This window comes from Prunus mume, linkage group LG5 (assembly GCF_029339155.1).
Source record: "Prunus mume cultivar Tortuosa linkage group LG5, ASM2933915v1, whole genome shotgun sequence".
Taxonomy (NCBI): Eukaryota; Viridiplantae; Streptophyta; class Magnoliopsida; order Rosales; family Rosaceae; genus Prunus; species Prunus mume.
Genome location: NC_142702.1, coordinates 21743663 through 21764799, shown reverse-complemented (window position 1 = coordinate 21764799; position 21137 = coordinate 21743663). Strand labels below are relative to the sequence as shown.

The window sequence follows — 21137 nt, the reverse complement described above, 5'->3', positions numbered from 1 at the left end:
CCATACGGCACCCAGCCACTAAACCTATCAAAACACCCAATGGGAAGCAGCTTCAAATTCAACAAAGGCATTCAATGGCGCACCCAAGGACACCGAATGGCAGCCATACCCCACTTTCTCCGGAAAATTTTCACCAAATTTCAAATGGCCCAGCTCCAATTTCAAGTGATCAAGTGTTTCGCACCTTGCACAGACCACAAAAGTGCTTCCAAACTGATCACAACGAATGGCCAACTCATGAAAGAGATTGGGACCGAAAATGGCACGGCCACTCCAAGCCCCGAGCCCAACTCCAATTTACGCCAATCCTCAAAGAGCTGTCAAGACAAATTACCAAGGCCCACCCTTGAAGAAAGGCACAAAGGCCCACACCAAGTTGCCAAATCAGGCACCAACACCAAAACCGAATAGCCCACTGCTTGACCGCAAGTACTGACCAAACTCCAAAAGAAAATCATTCGTGCCCATAGCTCCCTTGCCGAATCCACCTTGCCCCTTCTTTCAAATTGATCCGAGCACAGTAAACAAAAACCAAAATTTTGATCAAGGCACTACCTCCCGAGCCCAAACTCCACGAAATTTCATAACGCCCACTCCAAGGTCACAAATAAAACCATCAATACATATTCCAGGGTCCTTGCCGAACGGCAAGGACCATGCAAAACCAAATGGGGAGGCTCATCAACAAAACCAAACTTGCTAAGCCCAAATTTCAATACACAGCTAAGCCCCAAAATTGCCTTGGCTACCTTGCTGAATAAAAAAACAAATAATTAAAAATGCATGACTCCATGGCCTTGGTTCAGCCCACTCTAAGACAGAAGACAGGTCTCGGACATGCCAAAGACTCAAGTACAGACTTAGGTCACCCCCAAAACTTTTCCTAACTTACCCTTGCCGAACGGTCATGCTGACCCTTTTTGGACCCCCTCTCTTCACCTCCACTTCCTTGCCCACCATTTCCAAAGCTCATCTACGGTTCAGCCCAAGGTGACCTAGGTCCTCATAAACCCACACCTGCTTTTTGAACTGCCAAGGTCTAACTCCCAAAAAAAAACAAAAATCTCACAAGGACCCCACTACGGATGTCCCCCCCCAAATTTGTTCAAGAACAACGGCTCGCAAGGACCTCGACTACGGATGGCCAAATTTCACCTTGCCGAAGGTCTAGCTCCAAGCGGCCTGCACCGGCACCAAGTGCCTACCTCACGGCTCAAGCTAAACCAAGACGCAACACCACTCGTTGGGTATTTGACCGACCTCTCCTTGATGCCGGGCTACAAGGAAGCCAGCCACACACCAACACAACTTGCGAACGGCAAGGGTCGTGGAAGAATTCGAGGGGAAACTCACAACAATACCAACTCCAACTTAAGCTTGCCGAAGGATCTCTCTCGGCCCAGCTCCAAGGCCACACTCCCAGCTCCGATTTGCTCAAGACACCCACCAAACACTTAGGCAATTTAGCTTGCCGAACGGCAAGCACCGTTCGGACGGAAAGGGGACTCACCTGCTCGCCCACCCGGATCAGCTTGCCAAGGAACCAACATCTACTCAAGCCACCTAGCTGCTCCCTGCCGAAGGTTCAGCTCAAAACAGCTACTAACCAAGTCCCCGAGCCCAAACCAAAATCGCCAAGACTTGCCCAGGCACTTGCCGAAGTAATCGGACCCGAGCCTCCAAGCCTTGGCCTCACCAACTTTGCCGAATAAACAAACGTCGGATGTCCACCAAAAAATTTTCAAACTGACCTTGCCGAACGGCAAGGTCCATACGGATTCAAAACAAGGGCCACCCATCCTCGGTTCCACACTCACCTATGCTCAAGCTCCAGCGAATCCGACAAGGACCCAGCTCACGGGATGACGACACTACGGACCCAGCTCCGGATCGTCTCGAAACCATGCACTCAGACCCACTCTTGCCGAAGACAGATCAGCCCTCCTTGTCCCTTGCCGAACGGCACCCGCCGCCCGGAATCCTTCCTCCTGGCAGTGCCTCGAGCCCAGCTCCCACCTTCACGCTGAAACCGCTGGTTCCTGTGGCTAAGGAACTCGAAAGTCCTAGCTATCTCTTGCCTAGCCCCCTCTTCTTCTTTTGTGCCCTACAAATGTCCTAATATCTCTTGCCGAACGGCAAGAGATAGTCAAACTATCAAACACCGAGCCCGCCACTTGTCGGAAGGTATAGCCCCAAGCCTAGCTCCAAGGCAGCCGGTTCCAAGCTACGCATCGAAGGAGTAAAAGTCCTAGCTACAACAACACAAGGACTCAGCCCCAATGGCCTAGCTTTGTGACTCAGCCACTTACACAGCTTCCTAGCCAAACCTCAGGCCCAAATATGGCTCAACTAAACCTGCCGAAGACCCACCATGCCAAGCACTGTCCTTTGATTTCACCTTGCCGAACGCAAGCATTGTGGGATTGTTTTTATACTCCCTCAGACCTAGCAACTTACTTGGTCAAGAAAGACTTGCGAAGCCCCAGTCATTTTTAAGCTAAACTTACGGCCCATTTATAACACCCCACCACACTAATGTCTGCTGGAATAGAACCGGCCCCATGCCATATTTTTCTTTTCCCTCCTTAAAACACCCTTGCCAAAACTCATCGGGCCTGACCCATGAGGCCTTGCCAAGGCCAATCCAGAGCCCTCTTGCATACTTGATTGGCCCAGACACCACATGTACAGGCTCATAAATTTCTCCACCCATACCACTTGGCCATTCACACCAAAAAAAAAGGGGCCGGAATGGCAAGGGGGCTAGGAAAATGGAAAATTGAAGCCTATATTCTTTTCTCCTTCAAGCTTCAATTCAATCTTTTGGGACCCAGGCCTTTGCTACTTAAAACCATCACTTGGTTACCAAACGGCAAGACCTGAGTCAACAATCACTGCAGCTTCGACAACCCAAGCTTACTTTTCTTTTCAAGGTACCCAACTACCAACAATCACCGAGGCTAACACAGCTTTTATTATACCTTCCAAGTGTTAACGCAACTTCTAGCTTGACAACTTGGGGGACTAGGGACTGCCCTACGGCTCCCTGAACACTGGAATGCTCGGTCATGATCACGCAAAAGCTTACAAGTTCCTAACCCAGAAGTCACTTCTTGACCGCGAACTTGGGGGACTACTGTTTACACCATAATCAACCGAGCATATCCAGCATCAAAGCAACTAGCACCAAGAGCATCAACACCATGACACGTGTCACCACCACAACGACTTGCACAAAGTCCCACATCGAAAATCTACACAAACCTCCCACTTTCACCTCCCTATAAATAGGGACTTCTCTCCACTTAGAAGGGGGACTTCTTCTCTCCACTTGGAAGAGGATCCGGGTCTCAGAGCTAGACCCTAGGGTGGGGACTCTCTCCTAGATCCCTAGCCTGGGCATCTCACTTGTCATTTTTATATTCGGGTCCAACCTCATGTATAAATGTAATCATACACTATTATAATGAGAACATACTTCTCGGTGGACGTAGCCCATTCATTAAGGGTGAACCACGTATATCTTGTCTTCTTTACATTTATCGCTTGCCCAAGTCTTTACATACATGCTTAAGGTTTTCACCTTCATCCCCCATCCATCATACCTCATCACTAAGTTGGGCTCAATCTTGGCCTGACCATTTTGAGCATCAACATAGGGTTTTTGAACACAAGTAATGCTAGGCTTACCACATTTTTATACCACCTCCACCAATATAATGAGTCTCACCTTTATTAGAGAGGTGATATACAAAATGATATAAAAATGTGATAAGCCTACATCTTGCATAAATAAATAAAAACTTTTGACAGTCATATAAGGAAGTAGGCTGACCTACCCTATCCTAATTCGTCGTACAATTATTCATTGGGTAGAGGAAATCATATAACAGACACGCAAATGTACAGTACTAGTTAGGTCATTGAACACTATGTCAGGATGATTAATAATGTAATCAATAAATATGGTATGTCGATGTGTTTGTTGATACCAAATTATTCATGTCATTGAATATGATAAAATTAGTTCTACTGTAAATTTATGAATATCATTAAGTAGGGGAAATCATAAAACAGACACAATCGGACAATAGTTGGTTCCTCGCTAATCATGACCCTCTTCTTCACCTAATATAGCCAAATAAAACAAATAGAGACGCTTCTTTTTTAAAGCTCTTTAAACAATTAACCAAACACTTAAAAAATAACACATCTTGTAATTATAAAAAGAAAAATTAAGCAATGAGCTTGTAGCTTAAGTGGTTAAAAATATTTATCTATGCATCCAATGTTCTAAGTTCAATTCACTCCTCTTCAATATCGCTTATATAAAAATAAAAATAAAAAGCAAATACGCGTTTCTTGCTAACCAAACGTCCAAACACATGATCCACATTTTCTGGCTAAGCATTCAACTAGAGTACCCAAGCATGCACCTTCCCAAGGATTGCCTGTAATGACTTTCAAGATCTTAATTTTATCTTCTTCTTCTCTTCTTTTTTCCACCAAATGATTACGCATCTGTCTTGAAAATTGAAATGTTCCCAAAATAACGTAACTGATTCCTTGAAAATGGGAAGAGAAACAACAACACAAAAAACCAAACCATGCATGTGCTGAAACTGAACAGTGTACGTAATATTGGCGGCGTTGGAAAAGCATCGAGTGAGAGCATGCAATCACCACCAATATTATAGTATCTCTGTTTCTAGTCTTCCTCGGCTTTCACAACCAATAAGAAATGTTGGAGGCCCAACGAAAAGCATTTTGTGGCTTTGTAGAGAATAGATAAAGAAAGCCGTGGAAGATAGAACTGGCGAATCCTAAACCAAGCCCAAACACAAGCAATCAACCCGGCCCACCAGACTGTCAACACTCAACAGTCAACGCCGTCATGTATCTTCCAGGCTCCAGCCAGGTCCCAATATGCGCTGACGTCATCATTTCCATCATGTCTTAAGTGCTCCCAGTATCCTAAATGATCTTGATGCAGCTTCTGATCGCGTTCCATGAACTGCAAATGGGTTGTTGCAGCAGATCATATGCCACAGAGGCCTCAGCTCCTTCTAGAAATGGAATGGGCATGAACTATGGTTTTTGCCAAGGTTATGGAAAGTCGAAAATAAGGCATAATATGGCCAAAGGCAGACCAGGAAGCATCACAACTCGAAGATCTTTTGCCATAACTTCAGCCAAACAAAACTCTTGGTTAATGTTACAAGATCACCTGATCATCTTAATTTATGTTTCAATTTTTGGGTAAGCTTTTCCTGGAAGGGGAAAAACCAAACCAAACCATGCAAAGAAAGCAAGAAAGAAAGAGAATGATGTTCTCCATAATTGTTGATATGTGATATGTTATATGCCACTTGCTCAATCTTTTTCTCAACCAAATGGCGTTGAGCCTGCAACCACATTTCAAATATGAAACCCGGTTCCTTGCAACGGTCAAATCTCACCCACCATAGAGTGGATGGGGCGATTCCATACAATATTTGCACACAAAAGATTAAACCTTGACATTTGTGTTGAAAAAGACACAGCAATGGATATTACACAATGGATCCTATATGCAGCTCTCTTGTCAAGACAACCAAAACTAAGACAAACTAGTGTTGTGTGTGGTGACTCATTTCATCAAAAACTTTTCTCTGTGTGATAGCAGTCATAAATTCGTGAGACTATTGAGTGGTCATATCTTGGAAGGTGCTGCCCAACCTAGCACCATGCTCCTTGATTATCTGGGCCGACCGCAGAATACTCTCTTCTTCGGTAGAGTACAACTCACCTTTGCTCTGTAATCACAAAATGAATATTAAAGCGGATGCTTAAGTAATCAGTATGATGTGGGGACCAAACCTAACGCATCATGGCCTAACCCATATGCCACATCTAAAAGACGGTGGGATGATCGGACTTCCCTTCTACTAAAGGAGTGCGGAACAAGGGAGACGCAAGTCACTTATCTGATCCCATTACCACGAAGTGGAGGATGGGATGAGCAAAGCTAAGGAAGTGGGGTTAAACCCAAGATCTCGGAGTGCTATAAAAACCCAACTAGACCTCCAGCAAAGGTACGTGAAACCCAATTGAAAACTAAAGCAGCTGCGCAAACACCGGCTTGAGCGTCGGAGTGGCTTTGCGGTACTCACCCCATTTCCATCGTTCGACTTCGTGAACGCAATCCGAGTTCTCTTTCAACCAAGGAAACGTGCGGACTTGGTCAAGAACACGTGGAGGTATTTCTTCTTGAAAGAAATCTTGCTCCAACGATTCGCGTCGTGGAAATCTCGCATAAAGTTGATCATAAACATGGTGAACTTGCACAGGAACTCCCAACACCTCCGTCCCGAAATGCGATGTCCACTCCTAGATCCGGAAGCGCAAGGTTCAACGCCCAAGATGGGAACCAAGCCTTGCTGTTATCCAGTTGAGGGAAATCATGAAAGAATTGCGCGAAACAAGAAAGATAGCGGAAAAGGATTTGGAGAAGGCACAAAACACTGCTTGCCGTGAGGGCCCAAAAGAGGGCAAGAGGAAGCGAGAGACATGAGATCTCGAGGAGACTCCTCCAAGGCACACATTCGGCGTCGTGCGAGGCCACGTTGAAGATCAAGACAGAGATCTCTACTTGCATAAGATGGAGAAAAAGGCTAAGGACACTGATTTGCGCAGTCAGATTGAGAGGATTGTTAGTGGGTACAAGCCGCAAACACCACTGAACTAGCTCTAGAAGCGGCAAAAGGAATTTGCAAGTGCCATTCACGGAAGACATCCTGAAAGCCAAGAAGCCAATTAAGTTCACCCAACCTAAGTTTAAGTTGTTCGAGGGCACGACTGATCCCATTGAACACATCTATCATTTCCAACAACAAATGGTGCTTGAAGGAGATGACGAGGCCCTGTTATGTAAGTTGTTCCCCTCAAGCTTGTCAGGGTCGGCCTTGATTTGGTTTAGACAACTGAAACCAAGGTCTATTGGCGGTTTCACCCAACTCTGTGAGATGTTCATATCTCAGTATATTTGCAATTAAAGAGAAGAAAGGACGTCACGATCCTATTCAGCATGAAGCAAAGTACCGGAGAAAGCCTTAAAGACTACTTGAGGCATTTTACGGAGGAAATGTCTACTTTTGAGGAGTGTGATTCTCATCTGCTTCCGTTGGCATTTCGTGAGGTCATACACGGAATAAAAATGTACAGGTCTTTAGTGAAGACCCCACCAGGTGGATATGAGGGAAATGATGGCCCGGGCGGATGGAATCATCATACTAGAAGAAGAAGAGCTCACCCAGTCAAAACGCGCCACTTCCGCCATTGCGATCCCAAAGCCTCCACTAGAGCAAAAGGTGGAGACGAAGCGATATTCCTCAAGACAAGAGTCTAGCAACGGACCTAGGCAAAGCCGACCCTTCACCAGGCTCACGGTGAGTTTAGCTAAACTTTTTCATGAGAACAAGGGCAAATGTATATTTCGAATGCCACCTGCAATTCGTGAATCCCTAGAAAAGCGAGACAGGAACAAGATGTGTGCCCATCATAACGACTTTGGACATACCACTGGTGAGTGCATAAGTCTCAGGTATCAAGTGGAGACAATGTTGAGAAAGGGAATGTTATCCCAGATACAAACATGAGAATAGGGCAAATGAAGAAAGTGGGTCAAAAACAATAACTGGAAATATCACAAACGAAGAACTGCTGGAGATCAACACCATCCATGGTCGACCGAATCCCGTGAAAGGAAAGGAGGCTCAATCTCGATTCGAAAAAACACGAGCTGAATAAATGGGATCACATTTGCCTCTGAATCGCCAAAGCCTCGGAAAAGATAGAGTCATCTCATTCACGCGGAAAGACATGGAAGGAATTGAGTTCCCCTATAACGATGCATTAGTGGTGACCCGCGCCGCCAATTCGATGGTAAAAGAGTGATGATTGACGGGAAGTAGTTCGACGTGTTATTCGGTGCACCTTCAAAAGAATGAAGCTGGATGAAAAGGAGATTCAACCAAACCCAACACCGATCTACGCATTCGAAGGGACAAAAGCACAACCGATTGGAGATGTGACTCTGCGGTCATTGCCGCAGGTAAGACCCTATTCGTTACCTTCGTAGTTGTGGATGCACCGAACGCATATAATGCTATAATGTGAAGGAATTGGATTCATTGAATGGATGGAGAAGCATCGACACGTTGCCAAGTGATGAGGTGTATATCCGAGGATGGCAGAACCACAGTTGATATCAAAGGGGATCAAGTGGAGGCCAGAAGATGCTACAACATAGTAACTAACCTTAAGGCTGCGACTCCGTAGCAGAGTGATGATTTATAGCAATTAATGGATGACCCACCAGAACAAGAGGAGGAGGATAATTCAGAGCTTCCGACGATCGAACCACTTAAAGAAGAAGTTCTGGATCTCTCTTATCCTGATAGAAAAGTGTTGGTAGGCTCCCTTATATATGAAGATGAAGTAGACCAAATAATGAAGTTATTAAGAGAGAATAAGGACGTGTTCGCATGGTCACATAAAGACATGCTGGGGTTTGACCTGGAGATCGCGTGTCATCGGTTGAACGTTGACCCAAACCACCTGTCTTGGCAGAAGCGGATGAGGTTCGCACCTTTAGCGGAACCAAATTATTAGCGATGAAGTAGACCGATTGTTAGAGGCAGGATTCATTCGAGAAGTGTGGTGTCTGACTTGGGTCTCGAATGTCGTGGTAGTATATAAAAAGGATGAGAGATGGCGTGTGTGCATAGACTACATTAACCTGAATAAGGCGTGCCCAAAAGACTGTTATCCGATACCAAAGATCGACCAAATGGTAGATGCCACCGCCGGGTATGAACTTCTCTCATTCTTGGACGCATATTCGGGGTATAACCAAATCCCAATGGAAATTGAGGACCAGAAAAATACGACATTCATCACCGAGCGAGGCTTGTATTGCTATACACAGTGATGCCATTCGGGCTGAAGAACGCAAGGTCGACGTATCAAAGACTTAGTGAACAAGATGTTCAAAAGCCAGATCGGCAAAACGATCGAGGTTTACATCGACGACATAGTCGTCAAGAGCCAGGAAAAATCCCAACATGTCAAGCACCTGGAAGAAGTCTTCAACATATTGAGGAGGTATCGCATGCAGCTTAACCCAAAGAAGTGAGCACTCGATGTTTCGTCGGGGTAGTTCTTAGGTCAGATAATGAATAAGCGAGGCATCGAGCCCAATCTATCGAAGGTGGAAGCGCTGCGGAATATGCCCGACCCAAGGACGCCTAGAGATATGCGGTTCTAATCAAGGAATAACGGCTCTCAGCCGATTCATTTCAAGATCGTCGATCGTTGTAAGCCTTTCTTCCGGCAATTCAAAACAAGAACGGAAGCATACGAGGCCAACAAAGAGAAGCCTTTGGCTGCTGAAGAAGTACCTCGCCAATCCACGACCGACCATTCCAAAGAAAGGTGAACCTTTACACCTATACATGGTGTCACTGAAATCGCTATACTGCTAAGGGAGGAAAATTCAATCCAAAGCAACCCATATTTTATGTAAGCAAGAGCTTAATTGAGGATGAGAAGAGATATCCACTTGGTGAGAAACTCGTACTAGCTTTAGTGACGGCGAAAGCTTCGACAATACCGAGGCACACACGATCATCATATTGCGACCCAACCAATCAGGGCAGTCATGTCCAACCCGCACCTCTCGGAAGAGTTACAAAGTGGGCCATCGAGCTTGGAGCATTCGACATTAGATATCAACCTCGGACAGCCTAGAAGGGCCAGGTAATTGCCGATTTCTTAGTAGAATGCTATCCACCTTACAAATAACAGGAAAACCATGATGAAATCAAAGAGGCACCAAACCCGAATAAGGCCTAATGAGAATTGTATGTAGACGGATCATCTAATCATGATGAAGCCGCAGGAATCGTCCTCGTCGCTGAAGGGGTGGACCTAGAGTACTCTGTCCGATTAGACTTCCCGCTTCAAACAACGTGGCGGAATACGAAGCCCTACGGTGATAGGACTCCAACTAGCCCATCAAGGTGGGACACTTAGTTGTCCATAGCGACTCTCGCATCATAGTCGGCTGACAACTGAGGAATACGACTAAGGATGAACGAATGAGGGCATATCAGCGGTTGGTAAAGGATTTGGCCAGCAAGTTCGAAAAAATAGGGTTTGAACGAATACCGAGAGAAATGAACGTTTAGGCAGATCACTTGGCCCATGCTGCATCAACATCGGTGGAAGACATGAGGGTCGCCCCGGTGGAACTCTTATCGAGTTCCAATATACCAATTGATCCTGGAGTTATGCAGATTGATGCCGAATAAGAAACGTGGATGACTCCAATCATGAACTATATCACCAAGGGAACCCAACTCAATGACCCGATTGAAACAAGGAAATTACTAATAAAGGCTGCAAGGTATGCCATCATAGATGATGCACTTTTTCGTAAGTCTTTTTTAGGGCCATATCTCAGAGGCCTCGGCCCACGTGAAGCCGAATGGGTGCTAAAAGAAATTCACCAAGGGACATACGGGAACCACACGGGTGGGAGGAGCTTAGCCCACAAAGCGCTAACTCAAGGATATTTTTGGCCTTATATGGCCCGAGATGAAGAACAGTTCTCATGAAAATGCGATAAATGTCAAAGGCACGCACCCCTTATCAGGCAACCAACCGAGGAAATTAACCCTGTTGTAGGGCCTTGGCCATTCGCCCGCTGGGGAATGGACATCGTAGGACCACTTCCTACCGCAATGGAGGGCAATAAGTTCGTCATTTGGGCCACTGACTACTTCACCAAGTGGGTGGAAGCCGAGGCTTACAAGACAATGACCCAAATAGATGTGGTAAGATTCGTATGGTGGAATATAATTTGTCGCTTTGGGATACCAAGGGCCATCGTGACGGATAACGGAACTCAATTCGATAATCGTAAATTTAGAAGTTACTGCGAGAAAAAAAAGATCATTCAACAGTTCTCGTCCCGGTTACCCTCGTGGAAACAGGCAGGTGAGAAAACTAATCGTACAATCTTTGATTGCTTGAAGAGAAGGCTTGAACAACGCAAAGGCAAATAGTCAGAGGAGCTACCAAACGTATTACGGGCATACCGCACTACCAAAAGGAAACCGACCGCAAAACCCATTTTTCCTTAGCTTGTGGAATGAAGCCGTCATCCCCACAGAATCGAATTACCCACAGTCAGGGACACTGGTGGTAGAGAGCAATGATAATGAGCAACAGCTAGCTCACAACCTTGGCATACTTGAAGAACAGCGAGAAGTCGCATCATTACGACTTGCGAACTACCGAACCGGCAGCCAGTTACTTTAATAAACGAGTACGACAGAGGAAATTCAAAGTAGGCGAGTGAGTACTCAGAAAGGTCATGGAGAATACCAAGGACCTAAACGCAAGAAAATTTAGACGGACATGGGAAGGACCGTACGAGATAATTGAGGCTTATGGAAAAGGGGGCCTATATGCTGAGGCATATTGAGAGCGGTCAATACGTACCACGACCTTGGAATGCAATTCATCTGAGGAAGTATTTCATTTGATTTTATTGTTTTCATTTTATTTGTTGCTTTCATTTTTTGCTTATTTGTGAATTTTCCCTAAATTGTTCACTGTTCGATGAATGCTTAATGGAACGCATGTTTTCGTCACATTCGAAGTGTTTGGTCGAAGACCATGTCTGTTTAAATTAGCATAACCTGAATTCACGTGGTCGAAGACCTTGTAAATAAGGAAATGCATATGCTAACCCATGAGCACGCAAGGTGCTTGGCCAAAAAGCAAAAATATGATCGAAGGTCACAATAAAGACGTGGTCGAAGGTCACGCATAAAGAAGCAATTGAAAATCACTCGTAAAGAAGTAATCGGAGATTACGACATGATCAGGGGACCATGACATGGTTAGAGATCAAGCAACATGAATAAGAATATGCATGTGACAAGGTCGAAGATCGCACGATTAAACATAACAATAGCATTAGGCTCTTATGGCTATAAAAGGAAAAACATGAAATGCTTACAGGAGGAATGCCTCCGAATTATTCAAAGCTGGAAAGCACATAAAACTATTGAGGCTACAGGTGCGGACCCATAAGTAGCATGGGCTAGTTTGATGGCAAGGAGAGGATCCCAATCCACATAAGGGTAAACCATTTTTGCATTGGTGCAAAAGTGGTGGATACTTTGTCTAAACCCGCCACATATGCAGTCGAAATGAGCAGCAGACACGCGCGATCTACATCAGCAAGGTCACTTCGGAGGCGAGTCACTTGGGCATTAACACATGCCAGGGTCCTCTTTGAGTAAGTCGAGCTCCATTAGCAACATGTTATGGTCGAAGTGATAGGAGCAGCGAGGAACGCGAGACGGACCAGCTTCATCCCGCGCCCTTGGGGTGCTCCTTCTCATAGTAGCCTTTCCTTTACATTTGATATCACCAGATCGGGACTGGACCCACTGAACGAATTGGGAGCCGTGAGTAATCAAACATCGGCCAAAGAGTCGGCAGAGGATTCCGAGCATATCTCAATAATTCCATTAGGGCTCTTGGAATCCCGCTTAGGGGACTCCCTCCTTGACATAGACAAAGTCCTCCTCCTCGGAAAGTCTCATTTCTTTGGAACATCTGCGCAAAGGCGGAAATGGAGCTTTAGCTTGTGTCTATGAGCCATGAGTGGGATAAGTATGCTCACCTGAAAACCAAATCATTCTTTGTATAGAGGCTTACTTAGGGACGTAAGGGAACGCTTGATAAGGTCGTAATGCGGAGACAATATGATATCTAATCCCTTGCTTTTTGAATTTGAAAATAACGATACACCCTGGGAGGATTTTGGTCGGGTTTGAAAAACCATCACGCTAAACCTTAGATACTTATATTAGGGTTAAAGTTCAACACAGGTGGGTAACTCATAAAGATAATTAAGTACATCAAACCAAAGACAGAACTGAAAAGAAAGTACAACAAGCAGTGAACGAAACAAAGCAATCTAGGACGCGTCATCAAATGGGTCGAGAGCGACCTGAGGTAGGCCCAGACAAGTGGAAAATCCAGTGGTGAGGTGAAGCTCAAATCTAAGGATAGGCCCAGATCGGAAATAGACAATGCAACATTAGCACTAGGGATAACGGTTCCAATCGACCCGAAGAGGTTGGCCCATAAAAGGTTCTTGGTGGGGTCTGCGATGGAGGATGTAATCCGTAGGAGGGCGATCTTGAGTGCATACCAAATAGTTCGTAACGGCGAGATCAAATCCCAACTCATCATCATAATCATCCGGGTCCGCCACAAACCGATGCTCGTGAAGCATTGACCTTGAACCCAACCGTACGAATTGCAGCCACCTCGACCATAATCTGCTTGGTGTTAGCTTGATACTCCTCGTCCCTATTACGTGCGGCATCCACCGCTTTTTCTTAAGGCGGTCAACCTCTATCGAAGATGCTTTGGACATTTTGAGTTTGCGATTCTCCTCGTTCTTGCCGAGCTCATACTCACATTCCTTGATGCGTTTCTCACTAAGTTCGAGGGTCGCCGCTTTTCGTGATATCTCGCTCATAGCCGAAACCTCGCCATTTGCGCTAGAATTCCAACCATCTGCGAAAAACAAAAAGTGGGCATTAAACAGACAATTACGGCACGACACGGTAATTGGATGACGCAAGCATGAATCCCAAACGTACTGCGTTCAAGCATTGTGATTGATAATCCCACAATTGTTTGTCAGTCATGGATGTGAGGTCATTCTCTCGCAATGAGCTAGCAGAAGTGGGAGCGCGAGAGACTTGCTCGAGGCCGAGATGGTGTACTCGAAGCGGACACGTTTGGTGAACCCAAACCCAAAACAACCTGTGAAGCATCGCGAGACTTCTTCGCAGACCGGAAAGCTCATGCTCTTTTCCCGGTCTCCTTTCCCTACGGCCTGGGACCGACAATGAGCGTGGTGCGACATATCCGATCGGTCGGACTCGAGTCGATGCGCGATCCTCAGCGTGGTGTTGAGCTAACTCGGCTTCCATTTCTTGAAAGGGCTCGGATACGAGACGCTGAATCCTCGATGCAACAAAGCTCAACGTTGACGGAACAAATGTCCTTGAACAAGTCTATTCCGCGCAGGTTTGAATCAGCCAAAGTGAATGGAAGGTAAGTCGTTGTACGGCGAGCAGTGGAGAGACGAGCGAGAGTCGCAGGATCGACGAAGTGTGCGATATCCCACCCCTGACCGGTCAAGTTCTCCTCCAACCAAGGTATCCGGTCCTCAGGAATGAGATATCTTTTGTCCGAAGGAAGTCCTGCCAAAAAGAAAAGGTTAGTTAGACCTGCAGAAACACAACACACTATATTTCAAAGACATAAATATGTATACCAGGTTTTGGGCCAAACGCCGACGGGATAGGCATATTAGACATCTCAGGCGCCGCTCACTCCCTAGTGATTAAGATAGGTTGGTTTTTCCAATACCTGGTGGAAGTGGGCTTACAAGTAAATACCTTTTTACCAGCCCCAAACGTAAAAATGAAATAGTGACTTTTCCCCCTAACACAAGCCAAGTCATAGAGGTAAATGAAATCCTTAAAGCTAAGGGACACACCCCACTTCAAGCCAACTTCCAGAAACCTAAATACGAGAAGGTAAGAATTCGGGTTTAGTTGCATGGGTGAAGATTCAAGAAGAACAGGAGCATATGAAAGAGAGGATGGAGCGGAAACCTAACATGCACTAAGTAGGCCGGCGAAAGAATTAAGGAACTCTAGGGCATACCGGCACCGGGGTACATATTCGACCCAAGAGGAAGATGACCAATCCCTACGTTGTCGGGAACACATCCCTTGGTGCGAGCCTTTAGTATCTCATAGTTCGGTGGAACACCACAGGATTTAGGCCAAATCTCGTGGCTCGACATGAAAATAGCAAAGATGAAAATAGTACTTACTGGGTGGTGGCAAGAACAAAGAACCCTTCGGCAGAGCTCTCAAACGCATAGAACACTTCCCTATCTTTTCGAGCCTAAAAGCTTATGTATGAGGAACACGAGCAAATGGTTTTGCGAGCGAATGTACCCCATCACCTGAACTTTTATAGCAGGGGCAAATATTGGAAAAATAATTCACAAGAGTCATAGGAGAAAGTTTGTCAAAAGCAAAGAGAGGGTTGGATGTGGCCGGCTCAGATATTTGCCTTTGGCTTTGACAAGAAAACCTGGTCTGATATGACCACTCGAAATTATTTCTACCCCAACGCATGTGCTCCTTTGGTGGAAAGCTGCGTGTACTTTGACAAAAGACAAAGAAGAGCAGCCGAGGTAGGCAATAAGTAGTGCAAGGTACTAAGTACACCTACGAAGCTTGGCATGTTCACCCATTCACGCAAAGATTTGAGCATGGAAAGTTGAAGCACAAGGAAAAAGGAAAGAAAAGGACCCAAAACAAAAAAAAAAAAAAAAAGGTTCGTGAACTCCTCGGATTATTTGAGAAACCAGAGGTGCACGGATTCGGAAGGACATCTAAGGGGTACTGCGGCCCGAATCGATAGTTGAAGCGCAAGGAAAGAAAGAAGGAAAGAAAGAAAGAAAAAAAATGGGTTCGTGAACTCCTCGGATTATTTGAGAAACCAGGCGCATGGGTTGGAAGGACATCTAAGAAGTACTGGGGCTCGAATTGATAGTGAAGCACAAGAAAAAGAAAAGGGAAGGAGACAAAACAAAAATAAAAAACAAAAAGTTGCAAACACCTTGGATCGGTTGAGAGACTAAAGGCGCACGAGTTCGGAAGGACAACTAAGGGGAATCGAGACCCACTAGATTGGAGAGAGCTCAAAACCAAGATGAGATCGACCAGGAGAGAGATACCAATGATTGGCCAGGAGCACACCCCAATCCACGTGGGATTGGTCAGAAGAGAGAAACAAAGTATGGGACCCACCGAATTGGCAAAAGCTTAGAAGCATACCCCAACCCATATGGGATCGGCTAGGAGAGAGAAACCAAAGATTGGCAAAAGCTGGGGATGGGATCGGCCAGGAGAGAGAAACCAAGGATTGGCCAGGAGCACACCCCAATCCATGTGGGATTGGTCAGGAGAGAGAAACCAAGTATAGGACCCACCGAATTGGCAAAAGCTTAGAAGCACACCCCAACCCATATGGGATCGGCCAAGAGAGAGAAACCGAGGATTGGCAAAAGCTAGGGATGGGATCGGCCAGGAGAGAGAAACCAAGGATTGGCCAAGAGCACACCCCAATCCACATGGGATTGGTCAGGAGAGAGAAACCAAGTATGGGACCCATCGGATTGGTAGAAGCACACCTCAACCCATATGGGATCAGCCAGGAGAGGGAAAAGCACACCCCAATCCATATGGGATCGGGCAAGAGAGAGAAAGCAAGGATTGGCAAAAGCTTAGAGGCACATCCCAATTCATTTGGGATCGGCTAGGAAAGAGAAAGTAAGAAGCATGGGCCCACCGGGTCGGCAAAGGTGTAGAAATCAATATAAAGAAAAGGGTCCACTGCATGGGATTGGCTGTCCGCATTCAGATATTCCAAGGGATAATAGTCCACAGTTGAAACTTGAAAAGCAGCGTGCATGAAAATTCACATTTGGATATTTCACATGCAAGCTGTGGGAGCAACATGCATGAGTTGGCGATAGGCCAAAGGGAATCACATTTTTGGGCTTGACCAGCAAGCCCAAGAAAGAAAACGTATGGCATATTTTGGGCGCAATCATGAGTGGCGACATGCGCTCAATCCAAAAAAATCATATTCCAAAGTCCCAATTAGATCATTTTTCCCTTTCCACCCGCGAAGCGTGTAGAGAGGAAAAAGGGGGCACTCTGTGGTGGCCAAACCTAACGCATCATGGCCTAACCCATATGCCACAACTAAAAGACGTGGGATGATCGAACTTCCCTCCCACTAGAGGAGTGCGGAACAAGGGAGACGCAAGTCACTCATCCGATCCCATTACCACAAAGTGGAGGATGGGATGCGCAAAGCTAGGGAAGTGGGGTTAAACCCAAGGCCTCAGAGTGCTATAAAAACCCAACTAGACCTCCAGCAAAGGTACGTGAAACCCAATTGAAAACTAAAGTACGCTGTGCAAACACGACTTGAGCGTCGGAGTGGCTTTTGCAGGTACTCACCCCATTTCCATCGTTCGACTTCGGGAACGCAATCCGGAGTTCTCTTTCAACCAAGGAAACGTGCGGACTTTAGTCAAGAACCTGTGGAGGTATTTCTTCTTGAAAGAAATCCTGCTCCAACAGATAAGAATATTGAACGGGGTGGGAATTACCATTTGTCTGCGGTTACAACCAAGAGTCAATTCCGCAAATGAACTTTCTAGACGGGACAAGAAACAGTAAGGGGCCTCCTTTCCCCAGAACACCTTCGAGTGTGACCTTAGCATGCTCTTTATATCATTTGATATCTTGGAAATCTTACCCAAATCATTAATTTGCAGGGGAATTTTGGTGACGATGGCACGCCATTGCGCACGTGACTTGTTCACAATTGCCTACAAAGTTTACATGAAACTTCTGAGATATATCGTGACAAAACATTCTAAATGGATAAACCAAGCCACTACTATATTAATGTTAAACCATACCCAGGCTGATAGTGGTACAATGAACTTAGGTGATTTTAACTTTAAAACGGGATTGGTGGTTTTCAGTATAATGGGTGCCCATGTTTAAGTATTATGCAAAAAAGAGAAACACCAACCTGACTCGAAAACAGTGAATTCGGAACTATGACAGGGAGCTTCTCTGCATTCAATAACGAAGTGGTAGTAAGTCCCATTTCCACAACTTGACCTTCTATAGCTCCAGCCTGCAATAAGTAAAATTTTTAACATCATGAAGAAAAGAAATACAAAAAACAGGAAGCAGATATTACATTAGATATCACAAAAATTACCTGAAATCATTGAGTCAGAACAAATACACAGAAGGTATAACGTTTATCCAATGAATGACAGCTCCTATAATAAGTCTATGATTATATTTGGCTAATAATTTATACATCTGCAGAGGAAGTTATAACAAATAAAAAATAAAATTAATTGGTTGAATTGCAATCTGGAAAGTATCATATCTTCATTTCCAGAAGCAAGTGTTATTATAATCAATGAGGGGTTTGAGATCACTGTACAATGTACGGTGTAGCCAACCAAGGGATGACTGAAAGATGCCCGAGACTTAGATTTAAGAAAAGATTACACAATTATGTAACAGTTAACAAATAAAGATAATTAACTATGTAACTCTACTCTGGGTATGCAGCGCTGACATGGTTATTCATACGACCTTGAATATTTCCTTAATCTCATTATGTTACTACAAATTTGGAGAAACAAAGACACCCATGTTACAGTTCTCTTACTAGAAAAACAAGAAAGGAAACGTATGCTTGAGAAACATTTTGCCTATGACAGAGAACAAATGGAATTGAGGAACACATAGCGTAAATGCATGATAACATACTTTTATTGTATCCCCAAGCGAAAAGGGATTTGAAAACTGCATAGAGAAACCACTTAGAACATTTCCAAGGACGTCTCTGGCAGCAAAAGCAGTAGCAAATCCTGCATTAAGTGCGGCGGTGAAAAAGTCAAGTCTTAATAAGACGAGGTCAATCCCAACAAGAGCATCCAAAAATGAATCTTTAGTGTAGTGTGGGTGATACATATAATCATATGACCAAAAATCAAGAGATGCAACCTTTGGATGTAATCTAATAACCTCATTTGCATATTACAACAAAAGATGCATTAATATAAAGATAGCTAATTTAAAATTTTATTTGCAGACTTTTCTAACTGTCATGGATGAAATAGATATGAAAAAGAATATGCAATTAGGAGCTAATCCTCACCTCCTATGCCACCAACTGTAAGAATTGATTGCACAGCCACCCCACATGCCTCAGCTAAAGCCATTATCCCAATCACAAAAAGACCAATGGATGAAATGTTATCTATAGCTAGCAACTTGTCCCGATCAAGACCAGGCAAACTTTGAGTCGCTAATACACGAGTGAACATATTTGTCTTCCACCATTGCAGAAACCACACAAATGAACGGATAACTGCACCTCTCCATGCCGGTGCAAGATACTGAGAAGCTATAGTCGTCAGCGCTACGAGTATGCCACTGCAAATAAAAGTCCCCCTCGTTGTTTAACAGTGGAAAACAAAAATGCATATATACAAATAAAAATAGGGTGATTATGAAGCATATCTTTGAACTTGAAAACACTAACATTTGTGAAAATGCCATGAAAGTAACTAGATGTCGCACTGGATCCTCCAAAGCACCCCAAAAACTTTTCTCATATGGAACTGGCACCTCAGATAGGCTTCCTGATAGTAACGCAGTGCGCCCTTGACTTGCATACTTGTGAAATCTCCTGAAAAGCCTTGGCATCACCAGCCAAGCAAATATAGTACCTGCCAAAGTACAACCAACAGGAACAACCACATTTCTAAGATGGGGTAGGAATCCAGCAACTGCTGAACGTAAGAAGACAGCTCAACAGAGGTTTCTTTAGTCTTCTGTCCAGAATAAGTTGCTGCATCCACAGCACTCTGCCATGCATCCTTAACCTTAGCAACCCAATCACTGCCAACAATACCACTATTACCAATATCCACTTCACTGCCACCAGAAGCAGCTGGAACTCCTAGTCTTGTTGCCCATTTTATCCACAATCCCAACGGAATAAGTACAACAACAACAACAAGAAATATTACTACGACCGACAAGTTGCAGTAGTTGTTGAACAAATTGCCAATCCCAACAGACCAGCTTTTGTCTGAATTAATTTCATTGTAAGAAATGACGATTCTTCTACGGCTCGCTCTTCCTAGCCAGAAATTGTTCATCATGTCCTTAAAACCAACTTCTTTGGCTTCTGATGATGAGATAGAATTATGTGTAACGATCAAGGAATCACTAGTTCTCTGCCTTCTCCTCACCCTCCTCAGGTTCGTCTCCATCGGTCTGAAAGACAAAATACTTCTACACAATGAAAAATAGCAGAAGAATGAGAATATGATAAAATAAAAAAAGGGACGAGAGGAACTGACAAGGACAAAAGTTTAGAAAGAGAACCAACAAAAAAAGAAGATGGATTAAATAAATAAAGATGGTGTTTGCAAAATTCTCTCCCTCCTCACTCCATTCGCAGTAAACCTCCCAAGCATATACTTAAATCAACCAAAACACTCAGTATATCAATTATCAGCAAATAACAAACAAGTTTTCTAACAAAAATCCTCAACAACCAAATCACACGCTACTCTTCAAAAAAATAACAACAAAAAATCCTCCAAACAATTAATGGAAATCTAAAGCGCCAACCAATGCAATAAAAAACAACAGTCAACTACCAATAAAAAAACAATTTGAGACGAGAACTCACAGAAAATCGTAACAGGATTATATCTAAAGGAATATGATCGCGGAACACAACGAAGACGTTGTGATGGGGTTAGCTTTGTCGGCTAGTCGTGTGGGTGGGGTGAGAGCTGAGAGAGAGAGGAGACAAAGAAGAAAGAGGAGCGGAGAAGATGGAGGGAGACACAGAGATCGATATACACGCGCAAGAATAATATGTTTTTAATTTAAAATAATTAGGTGGTCAACACGCACAGACGCATGCAAGTTCGGTATTTCAAAAGGCCCATTCTTTTTTACTTAGGGCTCTCCTTTTTCATTATTTATACTGGCCCTTGGCAATTGGTGTTTTTTAAATGTTTTATTATTTTATTTTAGAATTTAAAAAGAGGCAAAAAGTATAAATTCCTTTACATATGTGATTCAAAACACGTGATTCTGTTCTGGAAGGGAGACTTTGTAATGCACCAAACATGGGTGAGTCTTAATTTCCTCCTAGTGAACTACAGTGTGAACCCTACCTTTCCAGTGGGAAACCCTGAATTTGAGATCAAAATTCCTTTTAAGAGATGATAATGTTGCCTCTTTTACGTTAATATGTAGAGAATAGCTAGGTGGCTCCCCCAGTTGAAAATTTGTTCTGTTCCCATATGCGCATGAACATGCAAACACATATACATAATATAT

General features: G+C 44.4%; 2 pseudogenes across 2 annotated transcripts in view; both read right to left on the bottom strand.

Annotated features, from left to right (window-relative positions):
* The window catches only part of LOC148917336 (putative UDP-rhamnose:rhamnosyltransferase 1), a 71497-nt pseudogene that overhangs the window by 3524 nt on the left and 46836 nt on the right, over window positions 1-21137 (bottom strand). The window lies entirely within an intron of this gene.
* On the bottom strand, window positions 14038-20614 carry LOC103332085 (mechanosensitive ion channel protein 1, mitochondrial-like; annotated as a pseudogene). Its single transcript, XR_016127004.1, has 7 exons — window positions 20476-20614; window positions 19315-20072; window positions 18928-19205; window positions 18537-18637; window positions 17776-17883; window positions 17494-17566; window positions 14038-14342 (listed from the first exon to the last, which is right to left on the bottom strand). The product of XR_016127004.1 is annotated as a mechanosensitive ion channel protein 1, mitochondrial-like (transcript).